This window comes from Fukomys damarensis, unplaced genomic scaffold (assembly GCF_012274545.1).
Source record: "Fukomys damarensis isolate Sample0158 unplaced genomic scaffold, DMR_v1.0_HiC HiC_scaffold_39, whole genome shotgun sequence".
NCBI classification, from domain to species: domain Eukaryota; kingdom Metazoa; phylum Chordata; class Mammalia; order Rodentia; family Bathyergidae; genus Fukomys; species Fukomys damarensis.
Genome location: NW_022900951.1, coordinates 106,609,079 through 106,627,489, shown reverse-complemented (window position 1 = coordinate 106,627,489; position 18,411 = coordinate 106,609,079).

Sequence of the window (18,411 nt, the reverse complement as noted above, 5' to 3'; positions counted from 1 at the left end):
AAGACCAAAAAAAAAAAAAAAGAAATTTTAAAACTCTAGAATCTATAATCAGTGAAAATACAAAGAGCAACAAAACAGGCTGGGAAAGTAAAAGTGCCAACATTTGTACTAACACACATGAAGAGCTATCACATTCTGCTTTACATGTGCAGACAAAGAAGGTATCAAGTATTATTTTGAAGGCTTTTCGAGCTGATTAAATGTGAGTTTGCCAGATCTGGAAACAAATTATTAAAAAGATAATCGATTTAATTTTAGATGAAATGTCTCCAGACATGTTTAATGAAACTGAACCAGAAGAGGGAGACATGGAAAATTACAGATATAGGCCAAACTACGGAAATATTCTTGCTGGAGAAGCTGGACCAGTGTCGAATCTAGAAGAGCATGTAGATACAGAGAAAGTGCTGGAGAGAAAAGATCACTAGAGGAAGAAAGTGATTCAGACTTTTTTGAGCAACAAGAAATAGAAAGAACATTGAAAAAACTTTGAAGGAGAACTCGAAGAACTGCAAAAGTCCCCCATTGTGCCCATTATAAGAAATATTGTTGGGGGAGTAAAAAAAATTAAGATGTATCATGTATGTGTACCAAATACCCACAAGGAATGAGGGAAGGAGGTTAGTGGGGAGGGAAAGTATAGAAAAAGAATCAAGATGTATTATGTACATCTACTTCCTTCCTAGGATCAATGTGAACTTTATGTATTGCAAACATGTACTAATAAAATAAATATTTTGAATGAAAGTTTTCAGAATGATTTAATTGATCAATTAAATGTACTTTCTCTGCCACAATCCCATTTATGTGACCTCCCTCATGCAACTGAAAAACCACTTGCTCAAACATATGTTACAATTCTGAATAAAACAATGGATCTTTTCATGTCTGAAGCAGATTAATCGTTGTTACAGATAGTATTATTAGAACCATATTTCAAAAAATTTTCTCTGTTGCCATATTAGAAGTGCATAGAAAAACAGGCACCACACTACCACAATTCCTATGAGTATCTCCTGAACACAAAAACTCAGTAAAGGAAAGTAGTCTATTTATTCTACCATACTGGACAGAAATCCATGCACACATCAGCCCAGATTCAATATTGGTAAACTGACTAATGCAAATGTAGTTGAAGGTATTATGCAATCAGAATTAATAAATTTAGAAACATTTGTTACTTCCAAAGTAAAATTTCTCTTTTGTCTTTATATGCACCTCAAAGTTCCAATGACTTTACCTCTATAGCAAGATGTGACTGCTTTAAACCAACAATGGTTATCAACCAAAGATTCATATCTTAATGATACAAGTCCCTTGTTGCTCAGTAGATTATAAGAAGTCAGGAATAATTACCTCAATGTATCATCTAACTGGATCTAAGCTAAATATTTCTGCAACACTACTAACTAGAGATTTTACAAGGAATTGAAGATGAGTTAGATAAAGAAAGAAAAATCTATTCATAATTCATAATGTTACTTCTGAAAATATTATGTTATATTGTTAACAAACACAGTGCTAGACATTGTATGTACTAAATGTAAGTATAAGCATGTAAAAGACATATCTGACAGAGAGCCTGACCCAAGCTAGTCAGAAGATATTGTGGGAAAGCTGTTCAACTAAAACAACTACCGAAAAAACTTCACTTTCTAATACTAGATACTGTAAAAAGCATTTTAAGTAACATCTGTGAGAAAACACTAGAGGAGAAAAATATCCTACATACTTCATTAAAAGTTAAATGTCATATAGTTGATATATACCTGGAAGCAAATTTTTGGATAGTCCCGAAATGTAGAAATAAGACTATTCCAACAATTTTAGTTCGGAACTCATGTGTTGCTATGATTTCCAGTGATATGATAGATATATTGCTCTTCAAAATCTCCATTTTACTGTCATGTTTGGCATAAGTCCAAAGGATTCTATTTTTGCAAGATTATCCATGACATTGTGTGGCACATTTCCAAAAGCAGAGAGCCAACCATTTCCTATTATGGACTCAACACATGAAAACAAAAGGGAGAACTTTCCATTTCCAAGAAAGAGAAAAGATACTGCTGAAATCAGCTTATTCTGATGATAATCAGATAAATATACTTAAGAAACAAGATACCAAGCAATCTTCCCCTGACAAACACAAGGAAAATGCTAACTTTATTACAAAACTATTTGGGATATTTTAAATTCTTTTGTCACAATATATTTGCTACATATTCTTGATTCTCAAACTAATTAAAAATCACTTACAAATGAATTACAAATTTTAAACAAGATGACAGTGTTTTTCTTCAATTAAATCAAATGCCATCACATGTGAACATACCAAAAATATTGACAGATGAAATTATTCTGAATCAAGAGGTCACAAATTACATGTTCGATGACTACAGAGAAAAACATGAACATGCAATTCATGTATAACAAAATTGCCTTAAGGAATATGCTGACATCATTGCCGGTACCATTTTATACTTATTAAGCATTATGCAGATGTAAAAATCAAAAAGGTGTATTCATATCCAAACAGTGCTTCATTTCAAGAAAAAAATCATTCCAAGTGAAATTATCAATAATATCTTGAAGAATTTGCATGGTAAGTTATCTTTAAAGGACAGTAGCTTTTACTCAAAACAGAACTCTGATCTGTTAACACAATTAGTTGTAGAAAATGAAATATTGTCAGGTCAAAGAAAAATGGAAGACAGCACTGAGCTGTCTCACATTTCAAAATGCCAAGGTCAAAACCAAATTATATCGGAAGAGAAAAATCAGAGAAAAGTTTTAGAGGAAATATTTAGAAGTGGAGACTATGGGACAAGAACATGACCCTGTTTTCTTAAGTGCAGAAAAGAAGATTTTAGGGCCAGGGATCTAGCTCAGTGGTTCCGCCACCTGCCTTGCAAATGCAAGGACCCAAGTTCAATACCCGGTACCCCTCCAAAAAAAAATTTAAAGATGTAGACCATTGGCCACCATTTAAAGAACCTTCCCACTTTACATCTGATTATAAAATTAAAATAACAGCAACGCCAAAAAAACCCTTCACCATCATATATAAACAATGTCACAAATGATACAGTTGCAAGTGTTTGGTGAAAATATTCTCAATAATTGAGTAAGGCTGGCATGAAAATAATGGCAACAGGAGAGGATTGGAGGCACCTAGTGGTGATGAATTACTGATGAAACATTATGCTTTAGAGGATTAAAACAATCAGAAAAAGAAGTGCCTTCCCTGAACATATAATATGGCAAATTTCTCTTTTCAGAGACATTAAAAGTGTCAGTTCACTGGAAACCACATTATTTGAATTTTTTCCATTACAAGTGGGTGAAGAATTGGTCCAAAAGATTCTCAAAAATATTGCCAATTTTGTTTAGCTGAATCTAGAAGAAAGCTCATCTCCTAAAGTCAGTGAGATGCAATACCATCTCTGAGACCATGCAGTTCTAAAGCTAATGGCAGCCCTAAACCAGGCTTTAAAAAAAATTCAAAACAACCAAAAGTTACTTCCTTGTCTAAATTTGCACTAGACCACAGCTGAAGCTTAGTGTTAAGGTCAAAAGCAAGACCACCTTACGTAGGTCCTGTAAAGAAAACACCAGGAGGCAATATTGGGCTGCAACATTACCGTCAACATAACCCTGTTTTGTTAAGTGCAGAAAATGACAAAATTACAAAATGACAAAAATCCCTTAGTGAGAACAAAACTCCACACAGAAAAACTAAAAATGTATGCCAAAAATGTAGTATGTAATATTCTGGAAATAATTGTGACTGAATTTCAAATGATTAAGCACAACAGAGCAGTGATAAATGTAAAAAGTTTATGCTCTGATCAATTCATGACAATAAGTGAAAGAGTTATTGCAGTTTGCAGGGATTATATGCTACCAAGAACAATTTGGCTAACCCAATAAAATGCTCACGTTTGGATAAACTCAAACTTTCACAGAAAAATTTAGGAATCATCTCTTTAAAGCACACCTTTCTTTACAGAATATTACTTGACAGCTACAGAACATTTGTCCTAAGATATTTCTAAACAAGTTTTTGATAAATAGTAAGCAGAATCAAATAACCCAGAAAATAAAAAATATAAGCTGTTGATAGTAGCTGAGACTCTTTTGAATGAAATACTAAGAAAAGCAAAAGAATTAGAACAGTCTGTTTCACTTTTAAATTTGTCACCTCTTGAGGCTTGTGAAAGCAAGAACTACCATAACTTTTAAAGAATTTCTATTACAGCTGAGGATTACCAAACACAAATTAATACACTTAGCCAAGAAATTGCTGAAATGGTATTTGAAAAAAATATAGTGTTTCTTAAATCAGGTATTCCTAACTGACAATAAAGGAACTCTCAAATAAGCGAAAGACAACCTCTAGTAAAAACAAACAACATCAACCCTGCAACAATCTACACTACAAAATTTAAAACAAAACCAAACCAAAAGAACTTCATTTGGGCTCTAGCCATCAAATCTCTCAAGAGATCATTGAAGGAATTTTTTTTCCATTAAGCTTATTGGTACATTTTAAGTATACAATACAGTTACATTCATCATGAGGATCTTGTACCTTTACATGATGTAGCTTGGTTCTTATTTTTCCCCATCCCCTGCCCTCCCTTCACCCCCTCTACCCTTTCCCTATTTACAAAGATTTTGTTTCTATGTTTTTCCATTGCTCATACTTTTTGTTTTCCCTTCTTTCCCTTCCCCTCCCCCTCCCACTTCCCCTACTCCTTTAGACATTTTCTTCCTATTTCACAATATCAGTTATACATTTTGATTCTTAGTTACATTGTTTCTCACACCAGAGAAATTATTCGATATTTACACGTGTGTCCTATTTATTTCACTTAAGAGTATCGCCTCAATGTGCATCCACTTAGCTATAAATGTCTCTAGTTTCTCATACTTTATGGCTGAGTAGTACTCCATTTTACATTTTTAAAAACCACATCTTCTGTATCCAGTCTCCAGTTGAAGGGCAATTGTGCTGTTTCCAAGTTTTAGCTATTACAAACTGTGCTGCTATAAACATAGGTGAGCATATATCACTGTGGTATGATTCTTTTAATTCTTGGGTAAGATACCCAGCAGAGAAATACCTGGCTCAAATGGGACTTCCAATCCTAGTTGTTTAAGGTATTTCCATATTGATTTCCACAGTGGTTGCACCAGTCTGCACTCTCACTAACAATGAAAAAGGGTTCTTTTCTCCCCACAGCCCCACCAGCATTGTTCTTGGTTGATTTTATGATAGCAGCCATTCTTTCTGGGGTGAGGTGAAATCTCAGTGTTGTTTTCATCTGCATCTCTCGAATGACCAGTGATGTTGAACATGTTTTTGTATGTTTATTTGCTGCTTTTACTTGTCTGAGAAATGTCTGTTCATTTCAGATGCCCATTTTTAATTGGGTCTTTGTATTTGGGGGGGTCTGATAGTTTTAGTTCTGTATATATTCTAGACAGTAGACCTTTGTGTGAGGAACAAATGGTAAAAAATTTTTCCAACATTGTAGGCTGTCTCTTAGCTCTGTTGGTGGTTTCTCTTCATTGAAGGAATTTTAAACACCTTACGGTCATTTGTAGATCTACAGTTCAAGCATATACTTTTTCTGAAATTGTGAGGATGCCTATTGAAAACTTTCTTACTGTCCAAAAGAAACACTGATGAAAATTTGCTGCAAAAATTAACAACCACTGAATAAGTTTCCTGATGAATCTAAATCAATTACTATGATTTCCCAGAAAAACTTACAGGATACCTTTCCACAGTTTCTTTCATTCCATTCAGAATTGCTTACTTATACTACTAATGTTGTAAATGACATTCTTGGTATAATTATAGATGAGGAAAAACAAGTGGAAATGCCTTTGAAAGATATTTACAGAAAGTGCTGTCACAAGTCAAATTATCAGTACTTTGATGCAACAGTGCACTTGTTTCTACAAGTCAATGATGAGAACTCACTCCAAAGACTATCTCCTTCAAGAAGCTGCATATGCCTACACTGCCAACTCAGCCAAATTCACAGATGGGATGGAAATGCCCACCTCAAAATCAAATAGAGTTAGTTTCAGATATGGTCATTCACTAATGTCTCGCTTGGTATTTTATTCAGAGGAGGATAAAAGACAGGGCTTCCTCAAAGCCATCTATATTTCAGGCGTTCTATAGGAGATACATCTAATAATGCAGATGGAGTGAAAAGGCTCAATCCACACCTTAAACCATCGTGTTCTAGAAGTGAAGCCAAAGGCCTCAGCTATTTTAATCAAGCCATGAAAGGAAACAACAATCTCTCTAAAAAAAGTATCTTACAAAAAAAAAACTACCTCAAAAATCAAATGTCTGCACAATCAATACTAGAACACACCATGTATTTTTGGAAAATAGAAGAAAGTAAAGATCAAAAGGTGTTTTGCTCAGACTAAATGCAATCATTCCCCCCCACAAAACAGATTCAGTTGCAGAAAATATCATCAATACCATGCTGGTGTGACCTTCCAACTTCACCCTAACATATTAACGAAAGTATGGAAACAATGAGGTCGCTTTTGGTATCAAAGGAAAAGGCTTTATGTGTGATGATGAATAACAAAAGGATGCAAGAAGTTTGCTTAAAATCTGGCCAAGAAAGAATTGGCTATAAAACCAAAAGAGAAAACAAAAGCCTTGAGGCAAGCGGCAATTTTACTTTACTGGGAAAATAAATCTCCACAATTAGAGAAAAATCACAGCTTCCAAAGAGGTTAAAATCATATTGTATTAAATGAAATCTATCTAGTAGCAAATGTTCCTACATCTGTAGTCACACATCTTTCAAGCTTTAGACCAGAGATAAGTGAGAGATGACTTATAAGGATTTGGCATTATTTTTTTAATGTGTGATAATTTTAAGAATTTTGTTTTATCCTCACGTCCAAGAAGCGGCATTCACTGCATCTATGAAAATAGCTGTGGATTTGGGGTAGGTGTTTATCTACTTGTGTGATTTTCATCTGGTAAAAGAAAAAAATCATGTATTTACAGAACTGCTATTTGGAGGGCTGTTTTCCTATTTTCCCCATCTACAAAGGAGATTAAATAGGCATAATTTAAAACAGGAGATTGTGGTGGGGCATGAGGTATGTCTATGAAACAATGAGGCCAATTTACTTGTGCAGTACACACAATTACTCTAAAGGCAATTCTTTTAAAAATGTTTCCAAAAATTCTCCTCAAAAAGAATTTCTTAAAGTCAGACCTCATGTAATTGGTAATTGGGGGCAAAATAATGATATAACTTCTCTTTTAGGTGTATAAAGTTGTTGCTGTTATTGTTGACAGCTTCTATGAACAGTGGTGTTAAAAATTCTTATGTTCTGCCAGACTTAAATTCTTTTTAGGTGTACTACTTTCAACCCATGTTTAAACAGATGATATTTGCATTCCATTTCTGTGAATGTTTACATACACATAATGAACTGCAGGAAATAGCCAATTGTGTTTGTCAAAAACTGCTGAACATCAGAAGTTTTATTCAGTTCAATAGACACTAAAATGGATAATTAGCTGATCATGAAAGTTTTTTTCAAGAATTAGATGAAGTCTCTAGAGATCACTGGAATCTAACTAGGCACAGTGGTGGTAAACCTATGGCAAGTGTGTTATTTGTTTTTTTCTTAAGACGAAAGGTGTTATGTATGAATTGTTATTTCTAAGCTGAAACCTCAGTATTCAGGTTTAATTGTAGTGTTGGCACTTTGTGAAGATTAAGTGGGTTTTAGGCTGCACTCCTCTCTAAAGGGTTCACCATCACTGGACGAGGGCGTATGAATACTAAGGCTAGAAATTTCTCCATCTCAGGATTTTTGCCTTCCTTAAAGCAAGGTGAATTCTGCTGGGCTTTCTTCTTAACCTCCTAGCTAAAGTAAGGGTTCCACAGATGGGAAATAGAGATTCAAAGAAAACTCAGTTCCTTACTTGACTAGGTTTTCTATTTCTTGACTAAGGCACAACCAAAGTAAAATTCATACACAAAATATCACCTATATTTTGAATGGTCGGTCTACATTTTCCCATAATGCATGTTAAAAGTAGCATTCTTTTCTGTTTTAAGATACTCATGATGAAAAGGAATCTAAAAAAAGGAATTAAGATGTCTTATGTATACGTACCAACTCCCCATGATAAATGTAACCATTATGTACTACAAACATGTACTAATTTTAATAAGTATCTATTGCTACCACAATGTTAAGGAAAAAATATGAATCAAAATAACCTCCAAGAAGCATTAACAGTGATTCTTTAATGAATTTTGAAAACATCTCACAGAACCAGTTATTTTGAATATAATTTCAAGAATTTCTGATTGTACCCGACAGAGGAACAACACAGAAATCCCTGGAAAGCCAAGATGCAGCTTTTAACAAGGTTATTTTAATTCGTTCTCAAGTATGAGAGTAAGTCGATATCTATCAGACATTTTGTTTTAAATATTTCTGAAATCACTATTCAAATCCTTTTTAAGGGTGTTATTTTAAAGGCAGACAATAGGCAATAAACAGATCTGGGGAAAGAAAATATATTTACTGCCCAAGAGTAGTTGTAAGACATTTTAATGATCTCTTTCAGGATCTCTTAATAGGTGTGATTAATGTTTTATTCAAAGAAACATAAACAAATGATTAGTCTGACAGCAATAAATGAAACGAGTCATTTTCCATGCTTAGAATCCATAATGTGGCCTCTCACAACAAAACCAAAACTATGAAGACAGGAAAGCCCCAGAGATTGGAAGTCTATTCCTTTCCCTCAAAAGGATCAACTAATACAGAAAAATACTGTAAGCCAAATTCTCTGGCATGTAAATTAGGCACTCTGGTTGGTAGCCTAAGAACTCTTAAATCCAAAACAGTATTGAATAAAATTGTTAATGATTTAGATTTCTTTCAGCCAGACAAATGCTCCAACTAGAACATTGATTCTGGTAGAACAGCAATGAGAATGTTCTCATCTTTGGAGAATTAACAAAGTCATAGCACACCTAGACAAAAACCTAGAGTTCTCCCCCAAATTATTTTTGTTCTAAATGTTGTGAGAAATTTACTGGAATGCTTTTGGAGGAATGCACATCCGACAACCTCCTCACAAATGACCCTATTTCTGATGAAATATTAGCAGAATGTAAACTGTTCAACATACATCAAAATGTATGGTAGTTAGTTGAAACTTTTGGAAGATCTAGAAGAAATAAATTAAGAATCCATGCGTAGTGTTATTTCCTATAGCTTGGTAAAATCCTTAATGGAAAAACTTTCATACAATGACAACGACAACCTTTGAGAATTCTGTCCTTTACAAACAAGTATGTAACATGTAGGACAAGTAAGAGACTTTCTAGTTTCCCAAAAGCGAAAAGGCCAGAATTAAGAAAATCAAGGCAAGGTAAAGACTGTTTTTTTCAGTCAGGACAGTGAACCTTTGACAATGGCATTGAACAATCTCAGGGCTTTTGCCCCAAAAGACAAGCCCCTTTTGGTAAGCATTCCCAACAAAATCCACTTGCCTACCTCCTACTCAAAGACTAAAAGAAAAGACAATTAGTGCAACAGTTTACTCTGTCACATTTTTAGAAGAATTAATTGTAGGCATTTTTCTTAACCTCTATACTTCATTGTGGGACAAAAATATAAATATCACTGAGGACCAGCTCAATGACTATGTTACATGTGGACTCCATGGTGAATGAGTTTAACAATGCTTGAGTCATTGTTTATGGGATGTTGAAGAAAATATCTATTTTCCATAGTTGTAAAAATAAATTTTTAGTAAGATTGTTGATTTGGTTTATAATTATGTTTTATAGGAATAGAATTGCAAGTGATCTGTGATGATCATCTGGTACATGCTATTACCGCAATAACACAACAGATAATTAGTGGCATATTGATAGAGATTTTAGACTTCCAGATCCAATTACATACGGTAGAAAGTCACAGACCTATTCATATTACCCTCTCAAAGCAGAAGATATACAGTAGAAATCTCAACATAATGTAAAGAAATTTAATTACCAAGTTCAACATCTACCAGGCTATGTTACCATGTTATCACACTCATTTTTGGAAGGTGTCATTAGAAAGCTGTTATCTTGACTCCTTCCTCTATCCAGCAAGGCTTCTTGCTTGGGAAAGAACAATTTAATGGTTTTTTTGTTTTGTTTTGTTTTTAATGAGATGTCCACTTGTATAAAAAAAGTTACGTGAACCATTTCAAAGCATAATATTTTGCTCACTAAATATGATCATCAAGCTCTATATACAGAAAAAATCCAAAATATAATAGTCTATTTATGGCAATATTTTGCAGATGTCTGATTCGCTTGTGTCAATACAGAAAAGTATATTGTAAGCCAAAGAACAGTTATGATTGATCAGATGACCAGTATTATTATTATTATTGAAAATCATCTTTAACCCTTTTTTATTGGAGAGGGTTTACCTTATTAAAGGACTTCAAAGATATTCCAACCAAACCGTAACACTGGGGTAGAAATAGGTAAAATTACCCCTCAAATAGTAAATTCAGTAAATAACTATTTTGACAAAAAAGCTAAAATCTGTGTTCTTCATAATGCCTAAAAGCACTCTTTTCCTGCCATAAATACAGACACTGTGGATGAACGTGTCAATTCAGTTTATACAAATGTTCTGAAACGATGTGGACTCTCCTCTGAGGTTAATAATAAACATCTCAAAGAGAGTGATATTTCTGCAGAAAATATTACCAATTTAATTGTGAAATCTATCTCTGATTATCATTTCATCCACCGTTTTATCTTCCTACGGCACTCTAACAGCAGAGAATATTATTCAGAACACCTTTCATGGTATCAGTAAATCTACCATGCCAAGCCAACATTTATCTCCATATAACACTTTACTTCCATACATAATTTTAGAAGACATAATCCAAGTACTATTATTTCAATTTTTTTCTTCTCCATTGTGCATGATTTCATATGGGGAAGCTCTGGAAGATAGATCAGGAATTAATTTCAGTGAAATCTCTTAAAAACTAATCACTAATATTAAGATGAAAATTTTCCAACATGAAATTTTATTTTCAAATGACAAAGGAATTAACTCTGTCTACTCATATGATCACGTTCAGCATCTCGTTGATTCACTATTCAGATATTTTGTTTTTGTTTTTTTGGTGTTGTCGTTTTGTTTTGTTTTTGGTACCAGGGATCGAACCCCAGCCCTTGCACATGTGAGGCAGATAGCGGAACCACTGAGACAAATCCCCGGCCAGTATTCAGATATTTTGAGAGACGCTAGGTCTCAAGAAGCAATTGAGCATGATATCACAAATGGTAATGATATTCTTATTGACAGAACAGCAGGTTTTATCATTTTAAAAACCTGCCAATAACATCTATATCCATGGGCAGATGTGGTGGTGCCTTATTGTCATCCCTGTACTTAGAAGGCTGAGACAGGAGTATCACTGAACATTCAAGGCCAGTCTGGACCACATAGTGAGACCTTATCTCAAAAAAAAATCTGCATCCACTTGTATATAGAAATCTGTTACCTCCTTCATCATGCATGTACTTTGATGATACAAGAAAGCACCAATTTTTTGCCAAGGCTTATCCTTCAGCCTTTTTTGGAAGATGTGATCTATAGGGTTTTGAGCAAAATATTCTACAGGATGTTAGGCACTGTGCAAAAAAAAAAAATCAATAAGACAGTCAATAAAAGAGCTTTTAGAAATATCTGAAGAGCTCATATATTTGATAAAAGAAGAATTTACAAAAGCCTAAGTTACCATCCTAGAAAACACTAAGGAACAATTCTGTATATCAACTGAGGGCACAGATAAAAATCCCCAACATCACAAACACATATACAGCAAAGTTATACATGAATATGAATTGTAAGTACTACTTCCTAAGGGTTTCCTCAGTAAAACAAAGACAATGGCTGAAAGGATGACTAAAATTACCCTGGCTGAAGTTTTTGATTTCCAAATTCATCCAGATTGTATATTAAAGCTGCCTTTTAAATCATACTCAAAACTCAATCCCGATGTGCTAGTAAAGACATTTCACTATAGTGTTAGGAAATCAATACTCCAAAGACAGACTTGTACAAAATATATCACTATACTGTCACATACACATTTGGAAAAATAGTCACCCAGGTTTTGTCAAAGATAAGTCCACTGGACTTCAGTGCAAAGACCCAGCACTATCACAATCAGAATTCAGTAACACAATCATGAGACAGATTGACAAAATCTGTCAGTAATTTCTAATATGCATTGTTAAATGTGGAAATGAAAAGCAAAATGTGATTTCAGAAAAAGATATTTAGGCTATGATTGATGCCATTTACACTGATATTTCTCATTCAAATTTGTACCATTCCATTATAAAAGATTATAAAAGGTATATTATGTACATGTTTCAAAAATAGTGAGTAATATAATAAAAGCAATATTTAACCATCATTTTCAGACAGTTTTTACCTAGAGATAAAACTCCTCTTTCAGGTAAAGCTGATAAAATTTATAAACACAAAGGATTGTCTTTTATTATGAATACAGTTATCTTTTTGGAGGAAGTGATTTCTGAGCTTCTACATAGAATACTTTATGCATTCCCACAAAATGTCTTTGCTGCTGAAAACCCACATGTAGCAATAGTCACCATGACTGATACCACAACATTAGTAAAATCAACTGTGTCAGAATTCACTGAATCACAGATTTTAGTTTCAGATATCTTGGGTGAAAATCCATATCTTTCAGAAAGGTATAAAGAAATGGTTTCAAAAAATATCAATCTAATTTATAAAAATATTAAATGACTATAAATCTCCGGTTCATATCTACAAAGCTATACAAAGCAATGTAATCAGTTTTAGAAGAAAAATATTTTATTTGCTATTAGGATAAATTTATGATTATCTAGTAGAGGTATTAATTGCAGGAGAATTTGCAGCATCTTCTTACACCTCCCTGAAAAAGGAGAACATCATCAGATGTGTGCTCCATATCATCAGTGATGATAATCATACCTTACCATCACTGTTTTGCCTTGTTCCCTTTTAGATGGTATGACTTAGACACTTGTAGTATGCATACTCCCTTCTTCTAAGACTGCAACTAAACTGAAGGAGCTGCTACCGGAATATAAGTTAGGGGATGTACTACAAAACTCAGTGAAGAAATCATGACAAGTTTCTGAACATGAAATCTCTACTTCAGAGTAGAATGCAAGAAGTATGCACATAGAGGCAATTGAGAACTTCGCTGATGCCATGTGCACCAATATTGTGAAAAAATTTAAATTCCAAGCTGAAAAGCACAAAAAGGTGCATGACAAGGGAGAAGTTCATTCCTTGGGAGAATACCTGGTTTCATTATGAAGGAAATTGTGGATCACCATCTCCAGCCATTTTTATGTGAAGAGTTATCTCCCAGTGACTTACTTGAAAAGAGCCATATTACTGAATTCTCAAATCCTGCTAAAGAAAAAAACAACCTTACTTCTGTATATTCTGCTTCATTTTTGACAGATGTTATCTCTGACCTTATTTACAAGTTTTATACTTTCCTAATAATTGCTGAAAGTCCCAAGGACAAAGAAATGTCAGAAGAAGAACTTATAGACATGGCCATAAGTTTTGCAAATACATTGACAGGAGAATGTATTAAATGTGAAGTTTAAATTCTAGCAAATGCTGAAGAAGCATTTTCTTTTCTAGCAGTAGAGACAGGATAAGATATCTGATTCTGTGTATAAAGAAGTCATAGAAATATGTGGATCTAACAATGCTCAGAAATATGATAGATGTAGCATTCCCCTAGAGATAATTGCTGCTTTACCCCAGAATGCAATCTCTCCTTTTAAAACTCAACCACTTTGGGGGGAAGACATGTTTTCCACATTCTTTTCATTTCTAGGTATGGATAAAAATCATCCAAACAGTTAAACATTTACCATAGAAAGTTTTTACGAAGATATACAACTGCTTAAAGGAGAACCCAGTTTCTTCACCAGCACAGACATCTACCCCAGGGCCCCCCAAAAAATGTCACTCTGAAGATACACAGAGGAGCACTTAGTGAAAAAGATTTCACAAAGGAAGCAACATCAATGAAAAAGGGCAGCACCCACTAGCCAACATGTACTTCCATAATTAGCATTATGAAGAGCAAAGTAAGTAATCTCTATCAGAGCTGGAAGTATAATAAATAAAAATAAAAATGATAAAAAGAAAAAGAGAATTTTCAGTAGAGATGATGGTGAAAAGGTAGCAAAAGTTACTTCTGTAACAACCAGTGTGAAAAGTAAAGATACTAAGGGAATAGCACTTAGAAAGAATGAAATCAAGAAAAATGATAGTTCATCTAGAAAAATTGACAAAAGGCAAAATGATGAGGTATACCATTGTTTCTACCAGATGCTGATGGCATGAAAAGTGACACTGTTGTACAGGAACTAGACTTTAAAGTAGTCAATGCAAAGAGTGACAAAAATAGAAAAAGTTAATTAGTAAAGGAGGATATACCTTTTGAATTACCATATCAAAAGTTGAAAGTGAGAAAGAAATGTTCTCCAGCTTACAAAGTTACAGATGTCAAACAGACCTGGCATATTAAATATGCCCAAAGTGTCACTGAAAGCATTTATAGCAGTGTTGTAGAAATATCTTCTTTTCGAGGATCAGCAGATGATTCAAACTCCCAAAGTCTCATAGATGGTACAACAGCATATATAACTCAAGTATATAACTCAAGAAGATGACAAGGATTTGGTATAGCTTGCTTCAACAAATTTAAGCAGACAAGATGTTCATACCCTCAGGGAAGAGAATGAAAAGTAAAAGGATAAAAAGATTAAAAGTAAGCCTAGTAAGCCAGTCAGTCCTCATAATCCACCAGGGGAAAACCTTGAAGTTCTTGCCTACAAATATTTTAGAAGCACTTATCTCTGAAATAGTTAATAAGTCCATTTTTTTCTTCCCCACCAGACATAGATGACACATGTCAAAATCTAATCAATAACATGAATCAGGAGGACCTCTATAACACAGCTATGAAATTGATTGATTCCGTTAGAGGCATTTTCAGATGCTCAAATTAAAATATTGTATAAAATATAATATAATATTATATAAAATATTCCATATCAGGAAAATCAACCCATTCCATCTGTAAAGTGTCATCAGTTCATAAAGTATCTATCAAGCAGAAACAAACGTGGGTAAAGCATTGCTTGAAATTAAAACAATAATTCTAGATAAAATACTATCCATGCATAAAATATTACTTGCAACTAGCACACCCTCTTCAGATCAGGTGCCATTATCGCTTCTCAGCCTACTACTAATGTCCCAAACACCATCAATTGACAAAACCTTGGTTGATAAAGTTGTTCATTCCTCTGCCTGCAAATATCAAGACTATCTGTAAGGACATAAATAGTAACAGTGAAACTTCAGCGAAAAGGCTAGCTAATGCAGCGATCAAAGAACTTTTTCAGCAGCAGCTAACCTTGCTACTTTGCAATGAGGTTCCAAATTCAGTATTTTTGCCCTAGAATTGAAGGTGTTTGTGAGAAAAGTCCAAAAGGTGCCCCAAAAGCCTTCAAAGAATGTCAGACATCTTGCCCATATACAATAATACTGCCTCAAGAAAGTACAACAAAGTGTAATCTCTTCTGTCAAACATTTTTGAAACAGTAGCTAACATTAAGCACAAATATCTAAAGATGACTTTTACACAGAACTGGATTACTTTAAATGAAGTTAGTTAATACAATTATGATGGAGGTCTCCAAAGATCAACATACAATATGTAGAATCCTTACATCCTAATGATGAAATTATTCAACTAGTGGTTCAGACTAGTTATATTGATATCTTGCTACAATTTGAACCTCAAAAGAGCATACAAAATTGTATCACCAAGGACTGCAGACTACTTTCTGAAAAAAATGGTTCATTTATTTGTGTTTGAAATGGCTAGCAATCAGTTGCAAAACTATTTTTCTGGAGAGCTAAGTCCACATCAATGTGTAAAAGTTGATAACGTTAAAAATATCCGTAGAGGTGTTAGCCAAAGCACTGAGGTTCCCCAGCATCAGCCACCCTGGGCTTACAAACTGCCTTTCAACATAATAGAAGAAACTGTTGTAAAATTCCTTTCAAAACTTTTACCTATGTTTACAAAAGTATGTAAGGAACCAAAAAGGTCTGTAAATGATGAAATGCAAAAATAACCTCAAAAATATTAGATTCATTGCAAGAATATGTCTAAAGTTCAGATTAAAGTTGTACCACGGGCCAAAGAATCATGCATTATATCTTTAGCAGACAGTGAAGCTATTGAAAATGTATTACTTCTGTTTACAACACTGTTTTAATGCATTGTGGTTCACATATTGTGATGTATAAAGATTTCATGGGTGATGGCAGTGTCCTCTCTCAAATAATAGGAGTGTTTAAAGGTGAAGGAAATTTTCAGTTCAGAATTTCCACCTCAAGTGGAGGAAGAACCATCAAGTTCAGAATTAGTTCTGGAAGCTGTCAAAATTATGGGAAAAGTGGTTAAGATGGTTGATGATCTGAAATCAAAAGAGAAGCCTTCATCCAGAAAGGATGATATGTTAAATGCAACATTTTTAGATGAAATATTAGCCTTGTTTTTGGCTAGACTAGTGCAGCTAGACTAGTGTAGTTGCCAAATGTCTCAGGCAAAGATGCTAAAAATTTACCAAAGCCTGAGTTAAATAAAATTGCATTTCATTTAACAAAATCTGTGACAGCTGAAATCTCCAGAAATAACATTTATGTTTCAGCAGCTAACCTTGATGAACGCTTAAGTACAGAAAGCCTTTAAATTATTTGTCAGATTATTCTGTATATAATCATGTACTACAATATGGAACACATGAAGAACTTTATCATGATGTGAAAAGTACAAACCTCTTCTTCCCTAATAAAGTGGTCTCTTTGATTATTAAGTTTTAAATTGTCCACTAGAAAACAAATACTGTGTAGTAAGTTTCTGACTTACAAATGAGTTCCATTCAGGGAAAAAGTTCCTAAGTCAGATTTGCTCATAAGTCAGACTAAGCGAGTCTCAGGTAAAAAATGTACCCTTCACCCTGTTTTTTCTTCAAGTCTTCAAACAGGCTTTTAGCCTTTTCTTGAATGAGTATTCAGCTGAATGGGACTCGATATAAATGCTGGCCCCGCATCCACACACTGAGAAGTTTCTCCATCTCCTTTATCACTTTACCATACTTTTTGGATATCATTGTTGACTTCATTGGCACAGCAGACATCGTGTGTTCCATGGTCTTGTCCTTGTTCTTTAGAATTGTGCCAATGATTGAATGATTCATGTTATAAGAATGAGCAGCATCTACCATCTTCTCACTTTGGGCCAATCTCTCGATTATTTTCACTTTTGTTTCCATAGTTATTGCTTTACACTTCGCTCTTCCTAGCAGTCCCCTCCATACCACCACTGCTTTTCCTCCAACTTCCAGACATCCTGGACTCTGATTGAGCACTGTGCTACTGTACACTATCACACTGTACTGTGAGCACAGGGCAGCACAGCTGTTACAATGTCCAGCAGACACGTGAGCTACTTTTGCAATTTAATCACATCTATGAATGTTCATAAAATAAGGTCTATTTGTAGTCTGTGAAAGTTTACAACTCAAATGTGCATAAATCAGGGACTTACTGTAGCTCAAAATATTCACATGCTAATCTTTTACGTGATCTGGATGTCACTTGAATTGTTGAAAGGATACAGGAGCATGTTTTTTTTTTTTTTTTATTGAGTTTATTGGTACATTTAGGGATACAGTACAGTTACATTCATTGTTGGGATCATGTACCTTTACATGGCAAGTCTTGATTCTCATTTTTTTCCCCTTACCTCTGCCCTCCCTTCACCCCCTCCTCCCCTCCCCATCTACAAACACTTTATTTTCATCTTTTCATTCTCTCACATTTTTTTCTTTTCCCTTTTTGTTCTTCCCCTACGTATCACACCTTCCCTACACCTTTAGCTCCTTTCCTCCCATTTCTAAATGTCAGTAATCAGCATGTTTTTAAAATGGAGCCTGAGCTAGAGCAAAAAGAATTCAATCAAAATTTAACTGAAGACCTTCCAATTAAAATAATTTCTCACCAGGAGAATCAATCAATCAATATTTACCCAAACATTGTCACAGAACACTTGGGGGTCATTTCTATAAAAACACAGTCTCTTGTACAACTCCAAGTGGAGTTCTTCACTAGGACTGGATATACCATAGAAGCACTGAGAAAAGCATCACTAAGTGGGTATACTGTAGTTGCTCC